This window comes from Pseudopipra pipra, chromosome 7 (genome assembly GCF_036250125.1).
Source record: "Pseudopipra pipra isolate bDixPip1 chromosome 7, bDixPip1.hap1, whole genome shotgun sequence".
In the NCBI taxonomy this organism is placed as follows: domain Eukaryota; kingdom Metazoa; phylum Chordata; class Aves; order Passeriformes; family Pipridae; genus Pseudopipra; species Pseudopipra pipra.
The window spans coordinates 1942413-1969323 of record NC_087555.1 but is presented as its reverse complement, the minus strand read 5'-3'; the positions used below and the strand labels follow the sequence as shown (position 1 = coordinate 1969323).

The following is a 26911-nucleotide window of genomic DNA, read 5'->3' as shown; positions in this document are numbered from 1 at the left end:
CCAAGCTTTTAATATCCACGACATTCATGTTCCAAAAGCATTCTAAATACAAAAACTGCAGGCACTTCCATGTTAAATTTATTTTTTTTAATAGAGATGTAATGCTTTAAATGCAGATGTGCTCAGTAATAAGGAAAAATTCAATTATTCTCCTCCTCCATCAGTTCTTCTCCACAGCTAAGTATGCAATGGTGTAATGAAAAATGTCAGTGGTGTGATGGTTATACCAACAATAAAATCATTTGCTCTCTGTTTTTATCTGAAGATACTGAATCTAACATGCCAGTTATGTCTCTAGAGTGGGTTTGAGTGAGGGGTGAATACCAGCTCAGTCAGCAGAGTTTTAAATCAATCCTAGTTCTGCAAAAGCAGGAGTACTTTGTCAGCTTAGAAAATGTTAATGGACTAGCTGGCAAGCATGATTTGAATTACAATTTCAAAATTAAATTTCACTGTGCTTATCACTTTTGGGTTTTATTATTTTCTCTCACCAGTATTGCACATGAATTCCCTGGTAAGCCAAGTGTCTCAAACTGCAGATCTACGATACGTAAGCAAAGGTGAAGGTGATAAGTGAGAAAGGTGGGTAAATGACACTAAAAGTACAGTAAATTCAGGTGGGCCTTGGATTTGTGATACTGTACATGCTTTAGTGCTGCTTAATATTGATCAGCCTGGGAGTTTTCCTTCCAGACCTGTTGCACTATTTATATTCTCTGCTATCTAAGAGGACAAGCAAAAATCTAAAATCTAAAATCTTCTCATACCGAAGAGCAGAAAATCAGGCTTGCTTTGATATCCATGTTTTAGAAATAAAAAAATCCAAGAACTAAAAAGATCCACGTGAGCATTTTCAAAGCTACAGAATGTTCTTTCTACAGATAAACTGAAGTCCAGTTGTTCAAACTATCGGGATAACAATGGGGGTGGAATTTAATTTGTGTTCTGTGAGTAGTTTAATGGTTGACAAAAAGGAGGGATGGTGAAAGGGCCTCTAATTTTCCAGGGAACAGCATGACATATTCAGATTTATGGACAAATTCTAGGCCCAAATGTTTAATCTTCCAAAAGTGACAAAACGAGCAGAGCAGTCTAAAGAGGCAAAGGGCAAGTTTAATATTTCTTTATCTTATCATCCCTAACTTCTGGAAACTATACTTGAGGATATTGAAAGTGAAACTAAATGCAATAGAGGGTTAACTTCTCTATTTGTGTTGCTCTTTGATATGTTTGACTGGAAATTCTTTACCTTTTAGAAAGTGTAAATGAACACATAAACTTAGTATGAGTTTCAGATAATAAAAACCCTTGTAGCCCAACACCCTAAGCTTGGTATACTGTTTAAGTACCCCCCAAAAAATCCCCAAAGACATTGCAACTGAATTTCTTGTTTCTTCCTGCTCCAGTGCAATCAGTTCTGTCTGGTGGCATCTGAAGTGACACAATATTTGTAATGTGAATGCAAAAGAATCTCAGTTATGGGAGAACTGTCTAAAATTCATCACAGATCCCTCAAATTTGGCTGCTGCACAGCGAGTTGTTCTGTGCAGAAGTCTTCCCAGGCGTGCAGACAGTGTTAACTACAAAATATCTTTTTAATTTTCAAAATGAAAAATGCAAAGACAAAGCGTGGTAATTCGTTCAGCCTTTAGAAAGTCACGAATCTGCTTACATTTAGGTCACTATTTTACATATATGGAAACCTTTTTAGAGGGAAAAAACTTATTTATACTTTCTGCTGGAGGGAAAAGTAAATTGCTGGTAACTTGTTAAAGTTCCATTAAAAAATCCTTCACAGCTATCCATACTATGGCTTTCCTGGGTACCTCCCTAGGAGGAGATTTCTGAGTTCTCTGGTTGGCGTGCTACTGCAAAAAAAGATTATGCAGAAATATATTTGCAACTTCAATTTCTCCGTGTGTGTGCCCTTTGACTCTGTTTGGACTACAGTCACGTAAATAAGTGTATCAGTTTCAGCAATTTTTTCCAGTGGAGAAGCTGAGGTTTCACGAGAACTCTCCACCCAAGCAGAGTTATGCAGCCACTTCTTTTCACCTCTCTTATCCCCTGGTTCCCCAAACAAAACTCGTGGCAATATATCAGTAACCCTTCACCTGACTGTTGTGAGCAGTGCTCACAGTGTGCAGGCTCCCCAAAATGATAAGACTGTCTGTTCTTTAAGGATAAGCCTCAGAGGCACCTCAATTATTCTTTTGTGTTGTTTATGAACTGCAGAGAGTGGTTTGGAGGCTGCACCGAGGGTGGTTGATTCCATAATAATTTGGGAACTTGTGACCTCGTTCAGAAATGTCCAGTGAGTGATACAGTGCAGAGTCCAATTTTAAAGGGTTTGTGAGTTGTTTGAGGGTTATTTATTTGGGGGTTTTGTTGTTTTGTTTGGAAATATTTATATCTGGTGTTCTGCCAGGCTTTCTTTGGATTACCTTGCTGTACGTTTCCTTAGCAAAGAAGTAGTCTGTGCATATCAGGAAAACATGTTTTTAGTTGGGTTAAGATTTGATTTAATAAATACTACTAAAAAATAATTGTCAGTTGTAAAGATAATACTTGAAGATGCTCCAATGGAGTCCTGAAACAGTCCTCATCTTTCTGCTCTCCTGAATAGGCATAAAAATCTCCCACACTTTAAAGAGAATGCAAGTTAAAAGTTGTTACTTGATTTTTTTTTATTATTTTTATTTCCTCTAAAGCAGCATAAAATTTCCAATTAATATAGAAAGCAGTTAAATGAATTCAGAGCTGGGACTGAAGGGAGAAATGATTTTGTTTCCTTACTGAAGTCCAGTAAGTTGTTTTTTTGTTTGGTTTTTTGGGGGTTTTTTGGGGGTTTTTTTTAGGTTTTTTGATTCTTCAGCTGAATGACTGGAAATGGGAAAAATATTGCCTGTTTCACCAGTGCTGTACATATGAAACCATCTTTTTTTTAAAAAAAATGTATGTCCCTTAATTGCTAATGCTGAAAGGCTCCACAAAGCTGCAGAAGGCCTTTTGTTAACTGTAGTGAAAGCTGTGGTGGTAATAATGCTGGGTGAAAAAAAAAAAAAGTCTTGATTTAATACCTCTTAAAGAAATGACTTTTGGAAGTTGAGCTAAAGAAATATCAGATGTTAAACAAACCCTGTTTGCTTGGCAGCATGGGAAATTAGAAATTCTGCTGTCGCTACCTAGCAGTGGTTGTCAAAAAGCAAAATACTCGGCTTAAAACCGTGAGTTCCGTTCAGAAACACAAACTGTTTTTCACAACAAGCTCTTTGGTGGAAATCAAAGCAGAGCTTTGCTCAGGAGCTTGCTTTCATCTTCCCTCGCAACCTGTCTGTGGTGGCTGGATGCAGCACAGTCCCAAAGTGCGCGATAAAACCGAGGTCTTTATCAAACAGCTGCTAAATCAAATAAAACTACCTTGATGGGTACGAACCCCTTAAGAGTTGCCCATTAAGAGGGGCGATGCTGTATCGCTCCGATTGATGGGGCCATAAAAGCAGGACAAAGAACACTTTGCCGGTGTTAAATGCCCATCGTGGCAATACGTCTCTAAAATCAGCGCAGAAAATTGTCCTGTCTCCAAAGCTGCTCGCAGAGCATCCCCGCTCTGGGTCTGACAATGGCACTGCTTTTCCTTTTTGCTGAGGAATTTACTGTGATACAGAGATGAGCTCCTGAAACATGAACTCAGTCGCGATCCCCTCTCAGTTTTATTGTCTCTGAGGACACGTTGTTTGTAACCAGCATCGCTTGTAACGTCACTGCACAGAACTCGCCACACCCCAATTTATTGAGCTTCTTTATGCAACTTTTGAACTGGTTTCATTTATTTTTGCAGTCCCTTTGCAGATTAGATGCTGAAGAGCATTAAAAGAGGAAATTCTCCCCGTCGGTGAAGTGGCAGATCACCAGCCACCTCCAGGGGAAGCTACATGGAAATGTCTGGGATTGCAAGTGTAGCCTGTCACCTTGTTAGTCTGGTAAGGGGTGAAATGCTACATTCACCTTTTTAAAACTAGCAGGATGTTCCCCTTCACAGGGGAGAAATGGAAAAAAAAAAAATATAAGACCACTTTGAGGGAATTACAAGTTGGGCAAATGCTCTACTCTGAAGAGTAGATCTCCTTGGATTTTTTTTTTTTTTTTTTTTTTTGAACCAAAATGTATATTATGATAAGGAAATGCTCACAATTTTGCTAAGTGGTTTGCTTTTTTTTTTTTTTTAATTTAAGTTATTTTCTTAATTTAAGTGATTTTCTTAATCTTAATTTAAAGTGATCCCTTTAATTTAAGTGATTTTCTTGTAGCTGATCTAATTTACCTACACTTAATTTTATAGAGAAAGTCAAGATAACCGGTCCTTATACTCAGCAGTTCCAGCTGGAAGGGGCCATTCACAAAATGATCCAAAAATCTGAACTTGAAACCTCTAGGACAGAAGGCAAAACCAGCCTGCAATTCCTGTAACAAAGCTCTAGTTGTCTGGTGTAATGTGAATTATAAGTGCATGGCGAGCAAACAAAAGCATTTTACCCCAATTTTAAAAAAAAAACGTTACATCTTCGGATAATAATGATTTAAAAAAAGAAAAGTTTGGATGAAATAAAATCCTGCAGTAGAGCCTGTAAAATCCCTTGGCAACTGTCAACTTTTGAAGTGTTTCACCTTAGTTTGCACTGATGGTAATGAACATTTAAATACTTCGGGGTTTTTATTTATTTATTTCAGTCTGACCCACTAGTATGCTTTTAAGGTCTTATGCTCTGGGGTAAAATGTTGTTCTTTACCTGCTCTTGGAGCACACGTTCCTCTTTCCTCACTTTAAAGTGGCCCTGGGACAAAACCTGCTTGCAGTGTGGTGTATTTTTTTTCCCACAGATGATGGGCTGCTGTTATTCCAGACATCTCTCAAATGTTCAGTGGGATGATGAGACAAACACCTGTTTGTTTGCACAGGCTGTATAATCTGTACCGTTTTTGCAGATGGTGCCCTTGCACAGTTCTTTGAGGTAAGTGCTAAATAGCCATGAATGACTTGGAAGCAACGCTGGAAAAAATGTAGACATTAAAACTCGCAGCAGTTTCTGCTTCCATCAGATTTTTAAACCTGTTTGGGCACGGGAGAGCACAGAAAGGGGAGCATTTCAAGACTGCAAATGTTCTTGGGGCTTCTAACATGCCATTTTTCAGCTATGAAAGAAGTCTTCTGTAATACAGAAATGAAGAGGTTTATCCAGCAGAAAATAAGTGTTGTCACTTTATTTTTTTTTTTTGGCAGGAGGTGGTGGTGGTTCATCATTTGGACACATCAGGTACTTTCTTTGTGACTATGGTATAATATAAAATGACAACGTTTCAAACGGCGACAAAATGACAAAGCGCTGATCTGTGGTGGAAATCCAGCATGGTGAGAGAGGTTCAGCCAGGCAAAATTGCCTCAAAATGGAGTTAGAAGTGCACTTTGCTTTCACTTTGTTTCCTTACTGTGCTTTACTCTTGCTGATTCACTACAGGGGAACCAGGAGCAGTGAACACTCTTGAAATGTCTCCAGTTTGTGGGGTGTTGCATTCATGGCACTCTCCCATCCAACATTTTGAGGACTTGTTTATCCAACGTTGTTCATCACTTTGAAAATAGAGCTGAAATCAAACCTAGTGTATTTGTTGTGTCTGGAATACTTATATCTGTCCACACAGTAAGGAAAAAACTCCATGGTTAAAACTCAAGGGACTGGTTTAAATTGTCACAGTGGCTTTTGGGATTCTCAAGCAGAAAATAGAGCTTGCATTTGGGAAATACATGCTCTGATGAACTGTCCCAGCCTGAGAAATTTCTGGAAGGGCACAGTAGTTGCCTTGTGCCAGAAACACAGTATAAACTGGTCAGCAAGGACAGCTGATGGTAGAGAACTGCCCAATATGCTGTGATGGCAACCAGGGTGAAATCTGTAATCCCATACAAATTTTCCCCTGAGAGACTGAGTGGGAATGAAGAAAGATTGTATGGTCACAAAAAAGAAAAAAGAAAAGAAAAAATAAAAAGGGATCTATTTTCTGCAGGAATATAGTGTATTTTATAAATACAGTGATTAAATAAAGTCTAGCTAAAATGCAAGGACTGAAGTTAAATGAGATTCTTGAAGTGTACAAGCACATAGCAGACAAGTGCTAGTGAATGATATTACTTACTGTATCAGAAACTGGAGGTATTTCTAAATGTGACACAACTGTTTAAGCTGAAATTAATAGACAGGTATTATGTGACACTTTATTTTTCTGAAGTAATTTTCACTGCTGTTCCCATGAGAGTCTGGGAAATTGGGCTTGACTTACAGTGGGAATGATGCCTGCGATTATCTTGTACCCTGTCTTGCCAGTGGGTTCCCTTTAGGAGGGTTTCCTGCCCTCCTTTCCACCCCACATTCCTGTTGGGTTGCAGGGGAAGCACATGTGGTGGGGAGCTGGAGGAAGGTGTTCAAACAACCCCACAGACTCCAGCTCAGCCAAGGGAATTCTGTACGTACCCCCTGTGTTTGTTAATCAGTGTTTTAATCACTAATACCCAGGTCTAGGGGATGCCACCATCTCTAGCCATTTAGGAAATGCAAATTCTGTCTGACTGGATGGCCTATACCTTTTCCTTATAGGTTTGAACTATTCAGTGGCCATCACCAACTGTAAAATGCCATAAATGGAACAATATCTTGAGAGGAGCTGCACAGAAGCCTTCAGATGAACCAACTGACACTGTAAGTGTGACTGTCCTGGTGTCAGTTTTAGAAAGCAGTGCTAACTCCTGTGGATGGGGCTTTCCTTGGTGAGCAAAGTACATGGTGTTAAGAAAAAAGGTTTCTCTGTTGTTCCAAAGTTGCTCTGTGGCTGTGTTCAGTTTGAACTTCTGTGGTGGTTTGAAACCCTCAGAAATCCAGTTTCCAAGTTTAAGCCCCCCTCCTGCAATTTGCCTCAGTGTGAGAGGGTTTTCAGACAAAACACAACTACTCAGCATTGGGGGAAGGGGAAAATACTTACAAAGGTTTATTTACATACATATATATATAGATAACAACTTAGTTATCTCTTCTACGATGAAATAATATATTTACATTAGATTAAATGTCTCTTTTTCTTCCATAAGAGTTCAAGAAGAAAAGAGAAAAGTCCTTCTGTCACTCCTCAGGTCACAGTTCCTTCATTTCATTCTCCATGGTATTAGTTAGTGTCTTTCATTTTTTAAGGCAGCAGATTTAAGTATTGCAGTCAGGATTTTCTGTTCTTACTTTGTGGAAATTCCAATTCCCGAGCCCGAGCCTTCGGGGAATTTCCTTGGAGACCTTCACTCCTCCTGGATTGGAACATCTAGGGCAGCTCTCAGTTCAGTCTTTGCCCCAAGTGTCTTATCAGAGCTCCTCTGCTCTGTCTCAACTTCTGTTACTATTTTTGTGATTTGCTGATATTTCTAAACACACATAAACCGTCAGCCCCCCAAATCTGTGGCTCACACACACCACTTTGAAACAAAACATTAAACCCCCCCCAAACCATCTGTGCTACAGGAGACTCTGATTTTCCAAGTCCTCAAAGACTGTTTCAAAAATCAGGCTGGTGTGACTGGTTAGCAATGCACTCTGGACATTTAAACTCTGATTTCTTGCTTCTCCTTCCCAGCCTATGGTTTAATCTTCTGTGGAGATGTGCTGAACAGAGCAGCTGGCCTGTAATTGGGGGAGATTGCTGCAGACACTTATCTCTGTGGGTGTTACTCACTCCTGTTCTTGGTGTTATTGCAGTTTAAATGGTTATCATTTTCATCTATAGTGTCTTTCTAAGACAAAAATAAGCATGTGCCACTTATCTTTTCAGTGTCATTGAATCGTTTCAGTGTTGACTGATCTTTTTTTTACTTCTTTTTTTTCCTGCTGATCCTTGGTCATAGCACAGCAGAAGTTCTACATTGTTATCACTCATGTGCTATTTAGCAGAAGCAATCAAGATCTAAATGAGCTTAAAAATTTCTCTTCTGGTTACCGTGATTGGAGTGACAAAATCTTTTATCCTAACAATCAAAAAAAAAAGAAAATCCAAGTAATTTTATAACCGTGCTCCCAAATTCTACAGCTTATTCAGATCTTGTTGCACTGGCTGCTTTTCATACCTCACGTTTCTTGGGACTCTGAATACCCCTGAGCAGGTGCCCCTCTTGTTGAGACAGTCATTTCTTACCTTGGGAAGTACAAATTGGGAAGCCAAACTGGGGTGATCAGAGTTCAAGTGAGTGTTGGAAGAGGGCTTGTACTAAGTAACACATTGGGAATTGAGAAATCTGATTTCAGACATGATCCTGAGCAAATATTTCTAGTGTGACCTATTTCTAGTGTGACTTAATCCACTGATCAGTCTGGGTGTGATCAGTATGCTGCCAAGGTTAATAAAGGTGTTTCTTTTGATTTTGGTGAACTTCAGCATCCTCACCCACTAAGTGTGGCCATGACTTTCTTGTTTCTCCTCCTTTTAAAACAGGCAGTGCCTAATGTGCATTCAGGCATCCAGGAAAAATAAAACACGTGGCTCTGGCAGCCCACAAGTGATGCTACTAATGATGGAAGAGAACAACCTTTCCAAGGTCAAGTTACCAAGCATCTGAACTCTGGGAAGCATTTGTCATGGCCTGGGAATTGATCTGAAACCTGAGCCATCTTGGAGAATAAATCACCACAGAAAGCATGCATTAGAATATTCCCTATGGAGCTGATTTCCTGGAAGCAGACCTAGGTGTAGTATTGGTAATGGGACTAGCAGGCTGGAAGGAGGCTTGTGCCTGAAAAAACAGCACCAGAAAGAGCAATGAAAACATCAGTGCTTACAGAGGGAGGGAACAAAACTCCTTCTTTCAGCTCAGTGGAAAGCTGGAGTGCTCTTCAGGTGAGTGATTATAAATGGTAAGCACATGGACCACATTTTGAAAATTTTAGTACTAGTACTTGACATTGCATAAACAAAAATATCAGCTCCATGAAGACTTTAAAAACAGAGCAAAGAGGATGAGTAAGTCCTGAGGTTTGCTCCCATCTTAAGGGCTCCTTGTATTGCAAATTCATAAAGCCAAGCATATTTGATGGTGCTATATCATAAACCCCTTGTCTCTTGGGAAGCTGTGTGTAGTAGTTGTACAAGTATTGGATTTATTCTAGAAATTCTCTGGGTTCATAATTTTTAATTGCTTTCATTACTTGTAGCTCAAGGCAAAGGGTGCAAAGAAGCAATCAGTAATGTGTCCTCCAGCCCCACGATGTTGTGCAGTCAAGCCAATGTCCTACATAAGCTGAAAGAAAGCAAAGCCCAATGATGAAAGCTCTGCCTGGTATTAACTGGTGAAAACAAAAAAGCTCCTAATAAAAAATAGTTGAGAGCTAGCACAGGTCTTCTCCCCTGAGCAGAATTTAAGGACACAACCTTAATCCCTGTGGGGTCTGCTCTGGGCCTATTCAACCATTTTTGGCTTTCGTGGTTCGTGCTAATGTGGGCTGGAACAGCTGTAATGGATGTAAGGGGCAGGAAAAAACCCTCTTGCTGTAGTGTTCAATTTTAAATTATTTTCAGGCTGAATGTAGCACACAATACAAATCCAAAGGAAAGAGGAGGCTTGGAAGAGAAGGGGGCTGAGACTGAAAGCAACACAGCATGAGAGGAATGTGAAGTGCTGTTTTATAAACCGAGCGTTCCTCCCGCTCCCTCAGTTGATCTGTAAATAAATACATTGCCTGGATATTTTTTCTTTCCATTTTCCTTTTGCCATTTGTATACTTAACTTTATAAAAACCGTTTCGTTTTGTCTTTCCTTCCATGTCAACAAAGAGCCCTTGTGAGAGCAGTCAAGTCCCTTTGCCCAGCACACTCTCCGTGCCAAGGTAGGTCCAAATCCCCAGCAGTTGTCAGGAGTGGGTGCTCACTGTCTGACCAATAACCAGAGCAATGGGACAGCTCCTAGCAATGCATTATCAACAGCACCAGAAAGAGCAATGAAAACATCAGTGCTTACAGAGGGAGGGACCAAAGCTCCTTCTTTCAGCTCAATGGAAAGCTGGAGTGCTCTTCAGGTGAGTGATTATAAATGGTAAGCACGTGGAGCTCATTTTGAAAGTTTTAGTGCTAGTACTTGACATTGCATAGCTTGTCATAAACAAGAGATGATCTCTAAGTTTTATTACACCAGGGCAGCTTTAAAATCTTCAAATCATACACAGCTTTATCCCACTTTCTCCCTTTTTCAGTAGCTGTTATGGCTCAGCCATTCTTCTTTTCCTTGCTCTTACCTGCTCAGACAAGCAAAGATCTTGTCTGATCTTTGGATGAAGCATCAAACAGGCCAAAATGCACTGGGCTTTGAAACAAGAGGAGCACTGAAAGAGGAAGATTCCAGCCAGGCCTTTGTCTGTTGGCTGATTGGTCTGGTTTTGGAGTTGACATTTGCAAGCATAAAAGCATCAGGGAAAGTAGCAATGGCATTTTGAGGACTGTGCTGCAAAAAGGGCCAACTAGAATCTCTCCTATTTCCACCTGTTCTTCCCCTCTGTCTTCTTCTCAGTTCCAGCCTCTGTCATCGCTGCAGCAATCACTGCAGGAAGGTGAATAATTGCTTTAGTGCTGTTGGAGTACATAATGTTGCAGTTCATTGGGATTTTTAAGTTCCTTTTTTTTTTTTTCTTACTTATTTTGAGAATGCTTTGGCTTTTCTTCGAGAAGAGAACTTGGCCTTTTAGGTACCATATCTTAATGTGCTAAACTCCTACAGAACGATCAGAAAAATCCCAATTTAACTTAGACTTGGGGCTCTTTTAATCCACTGTTTGGTAAGATTGCTTAGCTTACCACGGCACAGCAGAGCATCACAAAGAAAAGGGACACTTCTAAATCATAACATACATGCACACACATATATATATATAAATGAAATTGTAAAGTCTCTGAGAATTTCTGCTGAGATAGTAGGGGGGGAAATGTTATTTTTATACTAAGATTATGTTTTGCAGTGAATTTCTGGCTATTCTGAGGTGATAATCAGTGCTGAGTAGGTTTCTTTGCCATAAAAAGATCCAGTCTAAAGAGACTCTTGAGTGGCAGCCTAGATATGAGAAATGTTATTTGAATTACATACAGTTTATATTCCTGCCCATTTTTATAGTATTTTCCAGAGGCTCTTCTTTAGTTTTAGGCCTTCTCCTTGAAAGCACATGCAATAAAACTGTTGCTGCTGCCAGCTTGTATGCCTGAAAGGTCAACTTTTTTTTTTTTTTGTTCTAACTTTATCAGTTTCTTTAATAAAAGATATTAACTCTCTTCACAGCCTTGTCTCACAGAGAGGAGAAAAATATCCCCTGCTCCAAAGAAAATATCACTTCTATTTAATGATTAAAACAAATCAGGGGGAGAGAAGATATAAGACAGCTACAGGAAAATTCTGGTGAGTAGTAAGCTGTAAAAGCTTAGGTTGTGTGGCTGTTCTGAGAGAGGTTTTCATAGTAGAATGGAGCAAAATGGATCAGAACATGGTGCAAAAATTGCCACAGTAAGGCGGCTTTCCAGTATCTCAGGAGCAGGTGATGAAGCAAGAGGAGATGTTGGCTTGGAGTGCAAGGGGAGAGTGGACTCGGGTCCTTTTCCTTTTCCTTCTTTTCCTTTTTTTTCCTTTTCCTTTTCCTTTTCCTTTTCCTTTTCCTTTTCCTTTTCCTTTTCCTTTTCCTTTTCCTTTTCCTTTTCCTTTTCCTTCTTTTCCTTTTCCTTTTTCCTTTCCTTTCCTTTTTCCTTTCCTTTCCTTTTTCCTTTTTCCTTTCCTTTTTCCTTTTTCCTTTCCTTTCCTTTTTCCTTTCCTTTCCTTTTTCCTTTCCTTTCCTTTTTCCTTTCCTTTCCTTTTTCCTTTCCTTTCCTTTTTCCTTTCCTTTCCTTTTTCCTTTCCCCTTTCCTTTTTCCTTTCCCCTTTCCTTTTTCCTTTCCCCTTTCCTTTCCCCTTTCCTTTCCCCTTTCCTTTCCCCTTTCCTTTCCCCTTTCCTTTCCCCTTTCCTTTCCTTTCCCCTTTCCTTTCCCCTTTCCTTTCCCCTTTCCTTTCCCCTTTCCTTTCCCCTTTCCTTTCCCCTTTCCTTTCCCCTTTCCTTTCCCCTTTCCTTTCCCCTTTCCTTTCCCCTTTCCTTTCCCCTTTCCTTTCCTTTCCTTTCCTTTCCTTTCCTTTCCTTTCCTTTCCTTTCCTTTCCTTTCCTTTCCTTTCCTTTCCTTTCCTTTCCTTTCCTTTCCATTCCTTTCCATTCCTTTCCTTTCCATTCCTTTCCATTCCTTTCCTCTTCTCTTTCCTCTTCTCTTTCCTTTCCTTTTTCTTTTCCTTTTTTCCAGCATTTTCCAGAACTTTCCAGAAATTCCCAGAACATTCCTTTTCTGACATTTTCTTTCCTTTTGGAAAATACCAGAACTTTCTGGAACTTTGCGGAACTTTCCAGAAATTTCCTTTTTAATTTTTTTTTCAGAACTTTCCAGAACTTTCCAGAACTTTCTTTGTCTAAACTTTGATTTCCTTTTAGAAAACTCCAGAACATTCCACAACATTTCAGAAATTTCCTTGTCTGAACTTTTATTTCCTTTTGGAAAATTCCAGAACTTTCCGGAAAATTCCAGAACTTTCCAGAAATTTCCCTGTCCGAACTTTTATTTCCTTTTGGAAAATTCCAGAACTTTCCAGAACATTCCAGAACTTTCTGGAAATTTCCAGAAATTTCCTTGTCAGAACTTTTATTTCCTTTTGGAAAATTCCAGAACTTTCCTTTTCTAAAATTTTTATTTCCTTTCCAGAAATTTCCAGAAAATTCCAGAAATTTCTGGAAAGTTCCTTGTCTGAACTTTGATTTCCTTTTGGAAAATTCCAGAAAATTCCAGAACTTTCCGGAAATTTCCAGAAATTTCCAGAAATTTCCGTGTCTGAATTTTTTCCCCAGAACTTTCTAGAACTTTCCAGAACTTTCTGGAAATTTCCTGAACTTTCCAGAGATTTCCTTTTCTAAAATTTTATTTCCTTTTGGAAAATTCCGGAACTTTCCGGAAATTTCCAGAACTTTCCAGAAATTTCCTTGTCTGAACTTTGATTTCCTTTTGGAAAATTCCCGAAATTTCCAGAAATTTCCGGTAATTTCCGGAATTTTCCTTGTCTTATTGCCCCCCCAAACTTTCTAGAACTTTCCAGAAAATTCCAGTACTTTCCCGAACTTTCTGGAACTTTCCAGAAATTTCCAGAACATTCCAGAACTTTCCAGAAATTTCCTTGTCAGAACTATTATTTCCTTTTGGAAAATCCCAGAACTTTCCAGAACTTTCCAGAAATTTCCTTGTCTGAACTTTGATTTCTTTTTGGAAAGTTCCAGAACATTCCAGAACTTTCCAGAAATTTCCAGAACATTCCAGAACTTTCCAGAAATTTCCTTGTCAGAACTATTATTTCCTTTTGGAAAATTCTAGAACTTTCCAGAACTTTCTGGAACTTTTCAGAAATTTCCTTGTCAGAACTTTTATTTCCTTTTGGAAAATTCCAGAACTTTCCAGAACTTTCCGGAACATTCCAGAGATTTCCTTTTCTAAAATTTTATTTCCTTTCCAGAAAATTCCAAAACTTTCCGGAAATTTCCAGAACTTTCCAGAACTTTCCTTTTCTAAAATTTTTATTTCCTTTCCAGAACTTTCTAGAAAATTCTGGAAACTTCCAGAAATTTCCTTGTCTGAACTTTTACTTCCTTTTTGAAAATTCCAGAACTTTCTGGAAATTTCCTGAACTTTCCAGAGATTTCCTTTTCTAAAATTTTATTTCCTTTCCAGAAAATTCCAGAACTTTCCGGAAATTTCCAGAAATTTCCAGAAATTTCCTTGTCTGAATTTTGAATTCCTTTTGGAAAATTCCAGAAATTTCCGGAAATTTCCAGAAATTTCCTTGTCTGTTTTCCCCCCCCCCCCCGGAACTTTCTAGAACTTTCCGGAACTTTCCGGAAAATTCCTGAAAATTCCAGAACTTTCTTTATCTGAACTATTATTTCCTTTTGGAAAATTCGAGAACTTTCCAGAACTTTCCAGAACATTCCAAAAATTTCCAGAAATTTCCTTGTCAGAACTTTTATTTCCTTTTGGAAAATTCCAGAACTTTCCAGAACATTCCACAACTTTCCGGAACTTTCCAGAAATTTCCTTGTCCAAACTTTTATTTCTATTTGGAAAATTCCAGAACTTTCCAGAAAATTCCAGAACTTTCTGGAACTTTCTGGAACTTTCCAGAAATTTCCTTGTCAGAACTATTATTTCCTTTTGGAAAATCCCAGAACTATCCGGAACTTTCTGGAACTTTCCAGAATTTCCTTGTCTGAACTTTGATTTCTTTTTGGAAAGTTCCAGAACTTTTCAGAACATTCCAGAACTTTCTGGAAATTTCCGGAAAATTCCAGAACTTTCTTTGTCAGAACTTTTATTTCCTTTTGGAAAATTCCAGAACTTTCCAGAACTTTCCGGAACATTCCAGAGATTTCCTTTTCTAAAATTTTATTTCCTTTCCAGAAAATTCCAGAACTTTCCAGAAATTTCCTTGTCTGAACTTTTATTTCCTTTTGGAAAATTCCAGAACTTTCCAGAACTTTCCGGAAATTTCCAGAACTTTCCAGAATTTTCCTTTTCTAAAATTTTTATTTCCTTTCCAGAACTTTCCAGAAATTTCCTGAACTTTCCAGAGATTTCCTTTTCTAAAATTTTATTTCCTTTCCAGAAAATTCCAGAAATTTACGGAAATTTCCAGACATTCACAGAATTTTCCTTGTCTGATTTTTTTCCCCCCGGAACTTTCTACAACTTTCCAGAACTTTCCGGAAAATTCCTGAAAATTCCAGAACTTTCTTTGTCTGAACTATTATTTCCTTTTGGAAAATTCCAGAAATTTCCGGAAATTTCCAGAAATTTCCAGAATTTTCCGTGTCTGAATTTTTTTTTCCCAGAACTTTCCGGAAAATTCCAGAACTTTCTTTGTCTGAACTATTATTTCCTTTTGGAACTTTCCAGAACTTTCCAGAACTTTCCAGAACTTTCCGGAAGTTTCTGGAACTTTCTGGAACTTTCCAGAAATTTCCAGAAATTTCCTTGTCATAACTTTGATTTCCTTTTGGAAAATTCCAGAACTTTCCAGAACTTTCCAGAACCTTCCTTGTCTGAACTTTGATTTCCTTTTAGGAAATTCCAGATATTTCTGGAAAATTCCAGAAATTTCCAGAATTTTCCTTGTTTAATCCCCCCCCCCCCCAACTTTCCCGGAAAATTCCTGAAAATTCCAGAACTTTCTTTGTCTGAACTATTATTTCCTTTTGAAAAATTCGAGAACTTTCCGGAAAGTTCTGGAAATTTCCAGAATTTTCCTTGTCTGATTTTTTCCCCCCCAGAACTTTCTAGAACTTTCCAGAACTTTCCGGAAAATTCCAGAAAATTCCAGAACTTTCTTTGTCTGAACTATTATTTCCTTTTGGAAAATTCGAGAACTTTCCAGAACTTTCTGGAAAATTCCAGAGAATTCCAGAACTTTCTTTGTCTGAACTATTCTTTCCTTTTGGAAAATTCCAGAACTTTCCAGAACTTTCCAGAAAATTCAAGAACTTTCCAGACATTTCCTTGTCTGAACTTTGATTTCTTTTTGGAAAACTCCAGAAATTTCCAGAACTTTCTGGAACTTTCCAGAAAATTCCAGAACATTCTTTGCCTGAACTTTTATTTCCTTTTGGAAAATTCTAGAACTTTCCAGAACTTTTCAGAACTTTCCAGAAATTTCTAGAAATTTCCTTGTCTGAACTTTGCTTTCCTTTTGTAAAATTCCTAACTTTCTGAAAAATTCCAGAATGTTCCAGAACTTTCCGGAAAGTTCCAGAAATTTCCAGAAATTTTTTTTTTGTCGGAACTTTTATTTCTTTTTGGAAAATTTCAGAATTTTCCAGAACTTTCTGGAACTTTCCAGAAATGTCCTTGTCAGAACATTTATTTACGTTTGGAAAATTCCAGAACATTCCAGAACTTTCCAGGACTTTCTGGAACCTTCCAGAAATTTCCTTGTTTGAACTTTGATTTCTTTTTGGAAAGTTCCAGAACTTTCCAGACGTTTCCGGAACTTTCCAGAAATTTCCTGAACATTCCAGAGATTTCCTTTTCTAAAATTTTATTTCCTTTTGGAAAATTCCGGAACTTTCCAGAACTTTCCAGAACTTACCAGAAAATTCCAGAACTTTCCAGAAATTTCCTTGTCTGAACTTTGCTTTCCTTTTGGAAAATTCCAGAACTTTCCGGAAAATTCCAGAATGTTCCAGAACTTTCCGGAAAGTTCCAGAAATTTCCAGAATTTTTTTTGTCGGAACTTTTATTTCTTTTTGGAAAGTTCCAGAACTCTCCGGAACTTTCCGGAACTTTCCAGAAATTTCCTTGTCTGAATTTTGATTTCCTTTTGGAAAATTCCAGAAATTTCCTCTTCTGAAATTTTATTTCATTTCGGAAAATTCCAGAACTTTCCAGAAATTTCCTTTTCTGAAATGTTTTCTTACTGAAAATTCCAGAACTTTCCAGAACTTTCCAGAAATTTTCTTTTCTGAAATTTTATTTTCTTTCTGGAAATTCCAGAACTTTTTGGAAATTTCCAGAAATTTCCAGAAAGTTTCTTTTCTTAAGTTTTATTTCCTTTCCTGAATTTTCCAGAAATTACCAGAACTTTCCAGAAATTTCCAGAACTTTCCTTTCCTGAAATTTCATTTCCTTTCCTGAAATTTCCTTTTTCCTTTCCTTTTTCTTCTTTTTTTTCCCCTGAAATTTCCTTTCCTGAAACTTTCTTTTTCCTTTCTTGTAGTTTCCTTTTTTTTTCCTTTTTTCTTTCCTTTCCTGAAATTTCCTTTCTTTTCCTGAAATTTCCTTTCCTTTCCTGAAATTTCCTGAAATGAAATTTCCTGAAATGAAATTTCAGGAAAGGAAAAGAGATGAAATTTCTGGAAATTTCAGTAAAAGGAAATTTCATAAGGCCTCAAATATGAAACATGTAAGAACGCCAGGAAAAAGTAAAGATAATATCAACACTCGTAACAATAATAACAATTGCACTTCTATAACAATAATAAAGTAATTATTCTAAGATGTTGTGCTGGTTTAAAGGCAAACCAGCAGGGGAAATGAACTCAACTCAGAGAGTTTTTTTTAAGTCAGAATAACATTTAATAAAATAATACAATAAATACAATTATACAGACAAACAGTTGGTTTTAACCCACAAACCCCAAATGTATAACCCAGCACCCTGGGGCATGAACAGAGTGGTGTTGGTTGGGCCCCCTGAGTCCAAAGTAAAGGAAGAGGGGAAAAAAAACCTGTTGGTGAAAGTGGTGGTGCAGTCTGGTCAAGAGTGGTGGTCTGCAGTCTTCCTCTGGATCCCACGAGTGGTTAAAAAAGTCCCAAGACTCCAAGATTATCTATCCTCCAGTTCAGGCAGGAATGCCCAGTCCCTCCCTCAGGGCGGGGAGTTCCACACTGGGTGTGAGCACAGGAGCATCCTCATATCTCACAGGCCTCTGAACACCCAGTTTACAGCCTGAGGAGTCAGGCTGTATGGGCAGAGGGTGTAAATGGTTCAGTGATAACAGTTTCTGGGCAATGGCATGGAAGGCTATGGAATACACAGTTTTGGGTTACTCCCGTCCAGTGATGAACTGGTCCCAGCTGTTCTAACTAGGACAGATGTTTGTGGAAAAATAAATCTAAAGTTCAACTTTGGTGGCTGATCAGCCTCTGCACCACTTAAGCACATAGTTTCATTTCTAAATGGTGCTGGTTACAACTCATGGGCAATCAGAGTCTTCTCCTGAATGGGAGATGTGGCCCTGTCATAAAGCAAAGCACATGCTACAGTGAGTGGTGCTAATGTGGTTTAAAAAGCCTCTGGGGAGGCCTCTTTCCATGTGGGATTAAATGCATGTCATTGGTATAATGCCTTCGCGTTTGAAAAGCTTAATTTTTAAATCACTAGGTAGTTGTATAATTGTGGTATTTCCATTCCCTGCAAATGAATCAAACTCTTACTTCTGAAGTGAAAATAAAATGGCCTGAAAAACGTCCGCAGTTCTGCTCAGTGATGTCACTGTGGGGCTCAGAGCTGGGCCTTGGAGTGGGGAAATGGTGCCAAAGTTGAAGAATTGAACTGCACTTACTATGGCCAGTTCACTTTTTCCGGCAAAAAGTACATTACTCACGAGATCCCTGAGCTGTTTTCCCAGGCCAGTCAGATGCTCCTGATTTCTCCTTGTCCCAAGCTCCTTTGAAGGTTGTTTTGCCTGGCAAGCTGTGCTGTTGCTGTCAAAGGGAGGTAAATCCATAATGAACAGACTGGTTGGGCTCTCCTGAAAAATATACACCCAAAGCATTTTGAATAAGCAGGTGAGTCCCAGTGCTCTTTTATGTCTTCCCATTTCACCAGAACACAAACCACCTGCTAAATACATGTAATTACAGTCAGATTGGTATATAAATGCCTATCAAAGATAGGGACAACATCAAGGATGCTAAGGAAAAAACATCTAGATGCTAGCAATTAAATAAATCACTATATTTGGGAGAAACAGCTGGATCTGTACAAACGGGCTGTTTGTGCATTGCTTCTCCGTACAGAATCTCCTGAGATGAATAAAACACAAGTAATTACAGGTAATCTTTAATTCTTTCGGTTTCTCCTGAATGGAACTTGGCACACAATTTTCAAATGCAGCTAAACTCTGCTGTGAAACTCTGTGTCCTCGGGCTATCAGCTCTGCTAAAGGCAAAGGAAAAATGTGTGAGAAAAATGAACATTCTGGCCAGCAGGAGCAATTAAAAACATCAACTGTAATGTCTGTGCAGGACTTGTGACTACTCTTAATATTTATTTTTTTTTAAGACATTATGGGCAGTGTGAAACTTTTTACCAATATCAAGTTTAAATTTATTCATGACCACTCTATATCCATGTATTTCTGCACCAGTATTTTAAACCAAATGCTTATTGCCTTGTCTTGGTATTTTCTCCACTGATGCAATCAAAAGATATTCTTATGGTTCCTCACCTTTAATTCTGTTAACCTAAACAAGCCTAGAAAAGCTATTTGAAATGTCTTTAACAGAGATGCTGCCCTCCCTGTAATCAGACTAGTAGTTCTTTTCTTTATCTAGTCCAATAAAGTGATATATAGAGATCTATATATCTATCTATATAGATATGTGTATATATGTTTTTTTAAGGCGACTGCTTACAGTACTCTAAATGAAAGCATATCCATGCCTTTTATAGAATTTCTTTGATTATTCCAGAAAACACCATGCCTGGTACATGACAACTGCACTGGTTTTCTCTTGGCAGTGGCACCTATGTGGGTCACAGCCACAGCAAACTAAAAATACACCCAGGCTGTTTTCTTTTATTTTTTTCCTGTTCTGTAACTTCCAAATGATGAACTGCAGAAGTTCTTGTCCCTCAGGACATGAATTTATGCAGTACATCTTGTGATATTAGGGTCCAAAGTATGTTTCCTTGCATAATTAAGTTAATCTTATTTTTGTTGTGCCAACTGAAAGGCATTTAGTTCCCTGTTTGTACAGACAAAGCCCTGACTTCTCTTTTATATGATCAGCTGAAAAAATATCAAACACACAGAGGCTTTGCCCCAAACATTAATGAATATTTTAATTAGTATTAAACTCCAAATCTCCCTTTAATATCCCCTACCCCTACTTTACTTCTGCCTTTGAGTGCCGTACAAAACTTGTAAGGGGACAAAGTCAGAGCTGAGAGACTTCAAACTTGCCAAGACTTACCTTGAGAGGAAAGCCCTGTGATTTCAGCACATACACGTTGAGGAGAGCTGTTAAAATCCATGGTTCTGTGAGCCACTGCATCACCTTCGTGTCATGCTGTGTTTATAAGCTGCCCATGGGCTCCATTTCTGCTGAGAGATTTAACCTGTGAGCTCTTTGGGTCGTGGGTTATCCCTTTGCTCCATGCTTTCACAGGTTTTAGCCTCGAGAAGACAAGGACCTTGACTGGATGCAAAAGCCACACCTCATTAATACAAATTACCCATTAAGTATTTGGAGAGTCTTTCTTTGGCATCACACAAATTCATCCCTCCACACCCAATAACCTTGTCTCTAATATTTCACATTTTACTTTCAAAGGCATTACCAGGAGAGCTGTGGTTGCAAATATGGGGCAGCAATCCCGCCTGTGCAAAGCTGTGCTGGTGACTGAAGGAGGAGGAGGTTCCACCTTAGCAGCAGTTTTTAAAACAAGTGCTTAAAAAGAGGGAAAAGTTCAGCAAGTTAAAAGGGGGGGGTTTTTTAGACAAAAAAGATCCAGACAAATCAGGGGTGATTGGTGGCCAGCCCTCCAGGCAGGACCAGGCTGGACACACCCTCACCAGCTTCACCTGGCCTTCCACTGACAGCTGTGGTCCATCAGCCCAGAAGCTTATTTAAGCTCCAGCCTGAAGGTTCAAACTTGGATAGAATGGGTTTAAACACATCCTCCACTTTGGTCACAACAACCCCCTGCAGCGCTACAGGGTGGGCACAGAGTGGCTGGAGAGCAGCCAGGCAGGAAGGGACCTGGGAGTTTGGATTGACAGGAAGCTGAACAGGAGCCAGAGTGTGCCCAGGTGGCCAAGAGGGCCAATGGATCCTGGCCTGGATCAGGAACAGTGTGGCCAACAGGTCCAAGGAAGTGATTCTTGCCCTGGACTCAGCACTGGTGAGGCCACCCCTGGAGTGCTGTGTCCAGTTCTGGGCCCCTCAGCTCAGGAAGGACATGGAGGGGCTGGAGCAGGTCCAGAGAAGAGCAACAAGGCTGGGGAAGGGACTGGAGCACAAGTGCTGGGAGGAGAGGCTGAGGGAGCTGGGGCTGTTCAGCCTGGAGAAGAGGAGGCTCAGGGGAGACCTCATCACTCTCTGCAACTCCCTGACAGGAGGGGGGAGCCAGGGGGGGTTGGTCTCTTTAACCAGGCAACCATCAGCAAGACAAGAGGGCTCGATCTTAAGCTGTGCCAGGGGAGGTTTAGGTTGGATATAAGGAAGAATTTCTTTCCAGAGAGGGTGATCAGCCATTGGAATGGGCTGCCCAGGGAAGTGGTGGATTCTCCATCCCTGGAGATTTTTAAGATAAGACTGGATGTGGCATCAGTGCCATGGGCTGGGAACCACGGCGGGGTTGGATCAAGGGTTGGACTTGATGATCTCGGAGGTCCCTTCCAACCCAGCTGATTCCATGATTCTATGATTCTATGATTTTTAAGGACAAATCAGTAACTTCAAAAGAATGCTGCCCTGAGTGCCCACCTGACAGTGTGTAGACTGCAGCAAAAAGACTGCAAAACAATTTGGTGACTTTATGTTGCTACCTTACTGTATGACATTAGGCACTGCCACCCACAAGTTTCACTAAGCTGGAAACAGACTGGAAGGCAAAAGAAAACAATCTCTAAAAGCTAAAGAAATAGAATCATACAGGTTGTCTGCCTCCGTATCTTTAAAGTTTTTAAGAGCTGAAACATAGCTCCTAAGATTTAAATACCAAATTGAGCTGTCAACAATGACAACAGATGTAGGTAAAACTATTTTTCATATGAAAGGATTCAATTCCTGCTTCTCTCTGGGTTTTAGGCACAAAAATGAGTGACAGAACTCATGCTGCACTTATATAAAAAAAAAAAAAATCACCTCCAGAAATACAGACAATCCAAACATCTTTGTGCCATATTTTTGGTAATAAGATTTTTCAAAGTTTTCAGTTGTAAAAAATTATCATGTATATGAGGAAAACAATGGTTTGAGCTTATTTCTTTTCCCAAGTTTAAAACATGTGTCACCTAAAAGCTTTACAAACAGATACTGCAGTATTTCATGAAGTCAGAAAAAGCTGAAGTGAAACACTTGCAATTTAATGTCATTACATTGAGGCACTCCTGTAATATTGCTATCATCTGCTACTTGAGACAATGAAACCAATCCAAAAACTTTACCTTAAAGTAAGTAGCAACTTATAATGGAAACAAACTTAATACATATGGCAATCCTTGCACTATGCATATTTAAATAAAAAAATTACATTCTCAAAATTAAGAAAGAAAAATCTTTAAATACTTTAAAATACTGTAAATACTTTAAATAAATTATATGTGGCACTGCAATTGATAACTTGCTTTTGCTTTTAAGCAAGTGGCTTTTTGGTTTTTTAAACCATAAATAGAGTAAAATGTGAGAGGGAAAAATTATCACAAGCTTTAGCTCCACCTGTTTGGGCTCTTCACTATAGTCTAGAAAGCTATCACCATGCAAAAAAAAAAAAAATGGACAGGCTTAGAGGCTGCCATCACTTTTATTTCTCATGGTATCTCTTGGTGAGTTCTTCCCAATTATGATCAAAATATTAATATGATGCTGAGTGTAAAATGCTTTTAATTTTCTTTTCCCTGTTACAGATGGTCTGACACATTAGAAGGTTCTCTTGCAAATTCTCCATTAAAGTCCACAGGCCAAATACCTCCAATCACATGGGCTTTCTAGTGTGAAATATTGTTGATATTGTTATAACAACTCCTGTCATTGTACCTTACCTCTCACATAGTTAATTACTTCATTATCTGGAATATAGCAGCTGTTCTAGATATGGCATGGAAGCACTACAAGGAAAGATCTTTAACTCTAGATTTCCAGAACTTACTTAATGTCATCTATCCAGAATATAAGAAACACTGTAAAATGTCACTGTTTGATGGAAGAAAAAGAGGGAAAGAGACAAAGCAGGTTTTGAGCTTAATTCTTGGATACTTTTGAAATTCAAGGACAAATAAGTTAAATCTCTACAAGTACGATGCAGATGGCATAACATACTTGGGGCTTTTATATCATATTAAGGATTTTAATTTTGTGTTAGAAATTGTCACATTACAAGGCACTCAACGTTACCTCAGTAGTTTCCTGTAATTTCATTTATTCCTTTAGTCAGTCTGCAAAAAGTTTCCACAATGGAAAAGTGCAGAAAAAAGAAAAGCCCCACTCAAACATTACTGAATGAAACATAGAAGATGTAGAAGTACAGCTGGGGGGGGGTTGTTGAAAATTATGTTTCTGACAGCCTTTAACGTGATTTCCTACATCAAGAGGAACCACTAACAGGAGTTAAGTATTTCCAGGGTGTTTTGTTTTGCACTTTTCCTTGCTAGAGTTCATTACCTGTTCTGTTCAACTCTACTAAAGGGACAGAGAACGTATGGAAAGTGGAGGAAAGCTGCTCTTTGCTTCCTGTTGTTGGTGGCCCATCTGGTGGGACATCTGGTGCCCCATCATGGTGTTTTCAGATACAACCACACTGTTTTCTAAGGGGGAATGAGTTTGGTCAAATTTCTGTTAGGAAGGGTTCAGAATGTAGTGGTGATTAGCTCAGTGTCACCCTCAGTCTTACAGACGACTGTATCTTGGAGGTCCAGATTCCTCCTATCCCTTTATCCATCAAACTACTGGCAATTTTGAATTAATGTGCAAATGGAATTGCTCTGGGCTTTTTGCATTCCTAAATATTTTTACCAAGGGGTAAAAATTCCATTATCGACATGTACAACAAAGAGATGAGAACCATAGGTGGTCCTGTAAAGAATTTTCAGAGTAAGACAATAGTGACATGTATTTCACATTCAATTATTGATGCACTTGAAAATCAAAAAATATTAGATGGAGAAGGCACTGATAAGGGGACAATCTATTTATCTGAACTGACTGTGCAATCCGACTGGAAAATTTGTCTGAGCGCTCAATGTCTTTGGAATTAAAGGAAGTTATCTCACCTCAGTGCTTCTTATGATTACTGTCATCAGAAAAAAGAGCTGAAATATAAAAAAATTACCCAAACACAGCATTTACTAAGCACAGTAGCAACACCAGCCTAGTGGTGCCTGTTCACTCTCAGCCAGCATCGCCCCAAACCCTCAATCTGAACCCACCTGACACTCAGCATTGCTGCTTGCAGCCATTTCTACCTCTGGTCTCCATGGTGGTTTTTCAATTGTCTTACAATTTTACATGAAATCACAGGTGGAGTCAGATAATAGAGTAGAAAAACCCAACACCTTTCCACTAACAGCCACCAATTTTTTTCAAAACCAAAAATTAGGGCAGAACCCATTCTAGTAAAGCTGCCAATGGAGTGCAGTGGAGATTCCCTCATTTCCTCCCTCACACGCCCCATCAAGAGTGCAGACCAGTCTGCCTTTTAGCCACAACAGGCCACCACCCCTGTGGAACCCCATGTTCCCAGCACAAACCACTGGGAATCAGTGGATCAGGGTGCTGGTGCCGTGCCCGGCCCCTGCAGCCTTTATGGAGCAGAGACATAAGCTGCAAGCCAAGATCTTTTCCTTCCCTCGGGAGCATCCAAAGCTCTCCTCTGCTGCACAGGCATCTATCTTGTGGCAGTTGCAAATATTATTTGAAGTTATCTCCTCGTCTGTCTTATCCACCTCCTTTTCCTAGGAGAACTGAGCTGTGAGGGGCCAAAGCCTGCGTGTATGGGGTGAACTCACAGCAGCAAACATCAAGGCCTCTTTGGGACAGGCTGTGCCATAGCAGAGCCCCATGTGTAAAAGGAACAAAGCTACTGCTCTGATTGCTTCTGCACTGTAGAGCACCTACCAGCTTTCTGCAAATTTTACCTCATGGGTAAAAGGATTTCCAAGCCAAGATGTTAAATATACACAGGCAGCCGTTCCAAATATTATGAAATTAAACAACCTCCTCTATTCTGCATAATAAAATCAAATTGCTACAATTGTGTCACTTCACACCACACGCAGCGAGGATGAAAAATTGGAGCAGCCTGTAGATTTTTCTCGGGTTCTGTCAGCAGCACATGTCAGCCTGCAACAAGGAATACCTATATCCATATGCTTTCTGTCAGCCTGTAAGACAAATGCAGCACAGTCTTTGTGCTTCCAGCAAACCAAGAGAGAGTAAATGATATATAAAGCTCGTCTTTTTTCCGATTCATGGATAGAAGGCATTACGTGGACAGAGACAAATGTGATGGTTGCACGCTGACTGTGGATACCCCCAACTGCTGCAGCTGTGAGCTGATTTAGAAAAGACAGTGTTTTATTTTATGTTTATGGATTTGAACCCAAGCTAAACACATTTGTAACCGGCTTGGCCTCCCCTGCACTCACACAAGCCGTACGAGCGCTGGGCAGGCCGGTGCTGTCAGTGCTCAATCCTCACACTGCAGCTGAACCAGCCACTGAGGGGGAACAGAGGCATCCCCAGTGTTTGCTGTCACAAGGCAGCAGCAAACTGCACATTCCCAGAGCAGCTGGTGGAACCTGAGAGGAGGCTGGCCTAGGGGGACTGCCCTTTCTTTGTTATGATCTGCCAGTGGTGTAGGACTTCCCTATAAATTTGTCTTCTAAGTGGCAATGTCAAACAGCTGTAGGATGATCATCTTTGCAAGGCTCAGCTTCCTAAATTGCAATCAAGGAAAACGAAAGGTCACGCCAAAGTAAGGTCTCCCTTGTGTTCCTTCTTACTTGGTCTAATTCCTTCTACTTTCCACATTCTAGCAGAGGAAAAGGTTCAGACTTCTATGGAAACATATGGTGATCTTAGAAAAAACATTTTCTATGAGTAAACATATCAGAGGAAATTAATATTATTAGGTTCATCCCCAGAAGAAAGGTAGAATTCATGTCCCTTGAGTCCTCTAGTTAATTAGGGGAAGATACACAGCTCCTAAAGGAAAGATGTGTAGATATCTTGCAAACATATCTCACAGCAGTGTCCATAAAGTCCTGCTGGTGATATCTGATGTATTTGGTTCATTTGAGAATCTGGGTTACTAAGTAAGGTCAGAGGTTTTATCTTACCCTTCTCAGATGACTAAACTTAAGAGTTATTAAACCCACCAAAACACTAAGCTTTTAAACTCCTACAGCACATTCATCACTGAACCACTGTTTGTGATGACTTTGGATCACCTACAAACATGCAATTTCAGAAATAAAATACCACAATTCTCGGGCAACTGTGGCAATAATGATCATTCTGCAATACCACCACTGAAATAGGAGATGCTATTGGCTGTTATCGCAGGGCCTGTTTCCATAAAGCTCCTATAAAATCCATATGCACGGTAACCATTTGCAAGTGAAAATGTAGCTGATGTGTGCAATTGTTTATTCTGAATACAGAACAGACATCTGCATGAGCAAATGGATGTGCATGCAAATCTCTTCCCAAACTTGAGACAGTTTTGATCCATAGCCACAAAGGCTTTTTGGAATATTCCTGTTGATTTCAAGGATTTTGCCCACAGATGTTATTTCAAGGCCATTGAAATTACTCCACTGCTCCTCAATATCAAGAAGCACCTTAACTTTTCTTTTACTTACAGCACAGTTACACTGATACTGAGTCAAATCAAGCCCAAATACACTAGGAAGAGATAATCTCAAGAAGAAAGCTTGATAGTCACTACAAAATTAAGCATGACACACTGTTGTGCATCTTCTCCTGCAGTGGATATTTGCAAGCAAAAATCAGGGATTTCTTCTATTTATTAATGCATTTTCCCCTCCAGGAAATCTCTTTAATGAGGAAAAAACCTCCAAACTTTTAAAATGTATGTATTAAAGAAAACTCTTCATAAAGCTCAAACTCGTCTCACAGTTGTATTTTGCTGTTGCTGCTAAAGGATCAAAATAACCAAGAGTAAAACCCAAACATTCTGAAAAACTTTTGAATCCTGTAATTCTGTTCATGTTGCAGTGGGGTTTGTTTCATTTAAATCTAAAGGTTCTCAGTATTTGGAAAGCTTCCAGGT

General features: G+C 39.3%; 2 long non-coding RNA genes across 6 annotated transcripts in view; one reads left to right on the top strand and one right to left on the bottom strand.

The window, feature by feature from the left end:
• Window positions 1-11646, top strand: part of LOC135416886 (uncharacterized) — a 65736-nt gene extending 54090 nt beyond the window's left edge. For 2 of the 5 annotated variants that reach the window (XR_010431796.1, XR_010431797.1), the window contains 3 exons: window positions 495-5315; window positions 6651-6756; window positions 8525-11646. This is a non-coding gene — a long non-coding RNA (uncharacterized LOC135416886). The remainder of the gene's footprint in view (window positions 1-494; window positions 5316-6650; window positions 6757-8524) is intronic. The other 3 variants (XR_010431798.1, XR_010431800.1, XR_010431799.1) reach the window with 3 other exon arrangements.
• A 5626-nt stretch (window positions 11647-17272) lies between these two features.
• Window positions 17273-26911, bottom strand: part of LOC135416884 (uncharacterized) — a 94943-nt gene continuing 85304 nt past the window's right edge. Inside the window, exon 3 of the long non-coding RNA XR_010431795.1 lies at window positions 17273-18422. This is a non-coding gene — a long non-coding RNA (uncharacterized LOC135416884). The remainder of the gene's footprint in view (window positions 18423-26911) is intronic.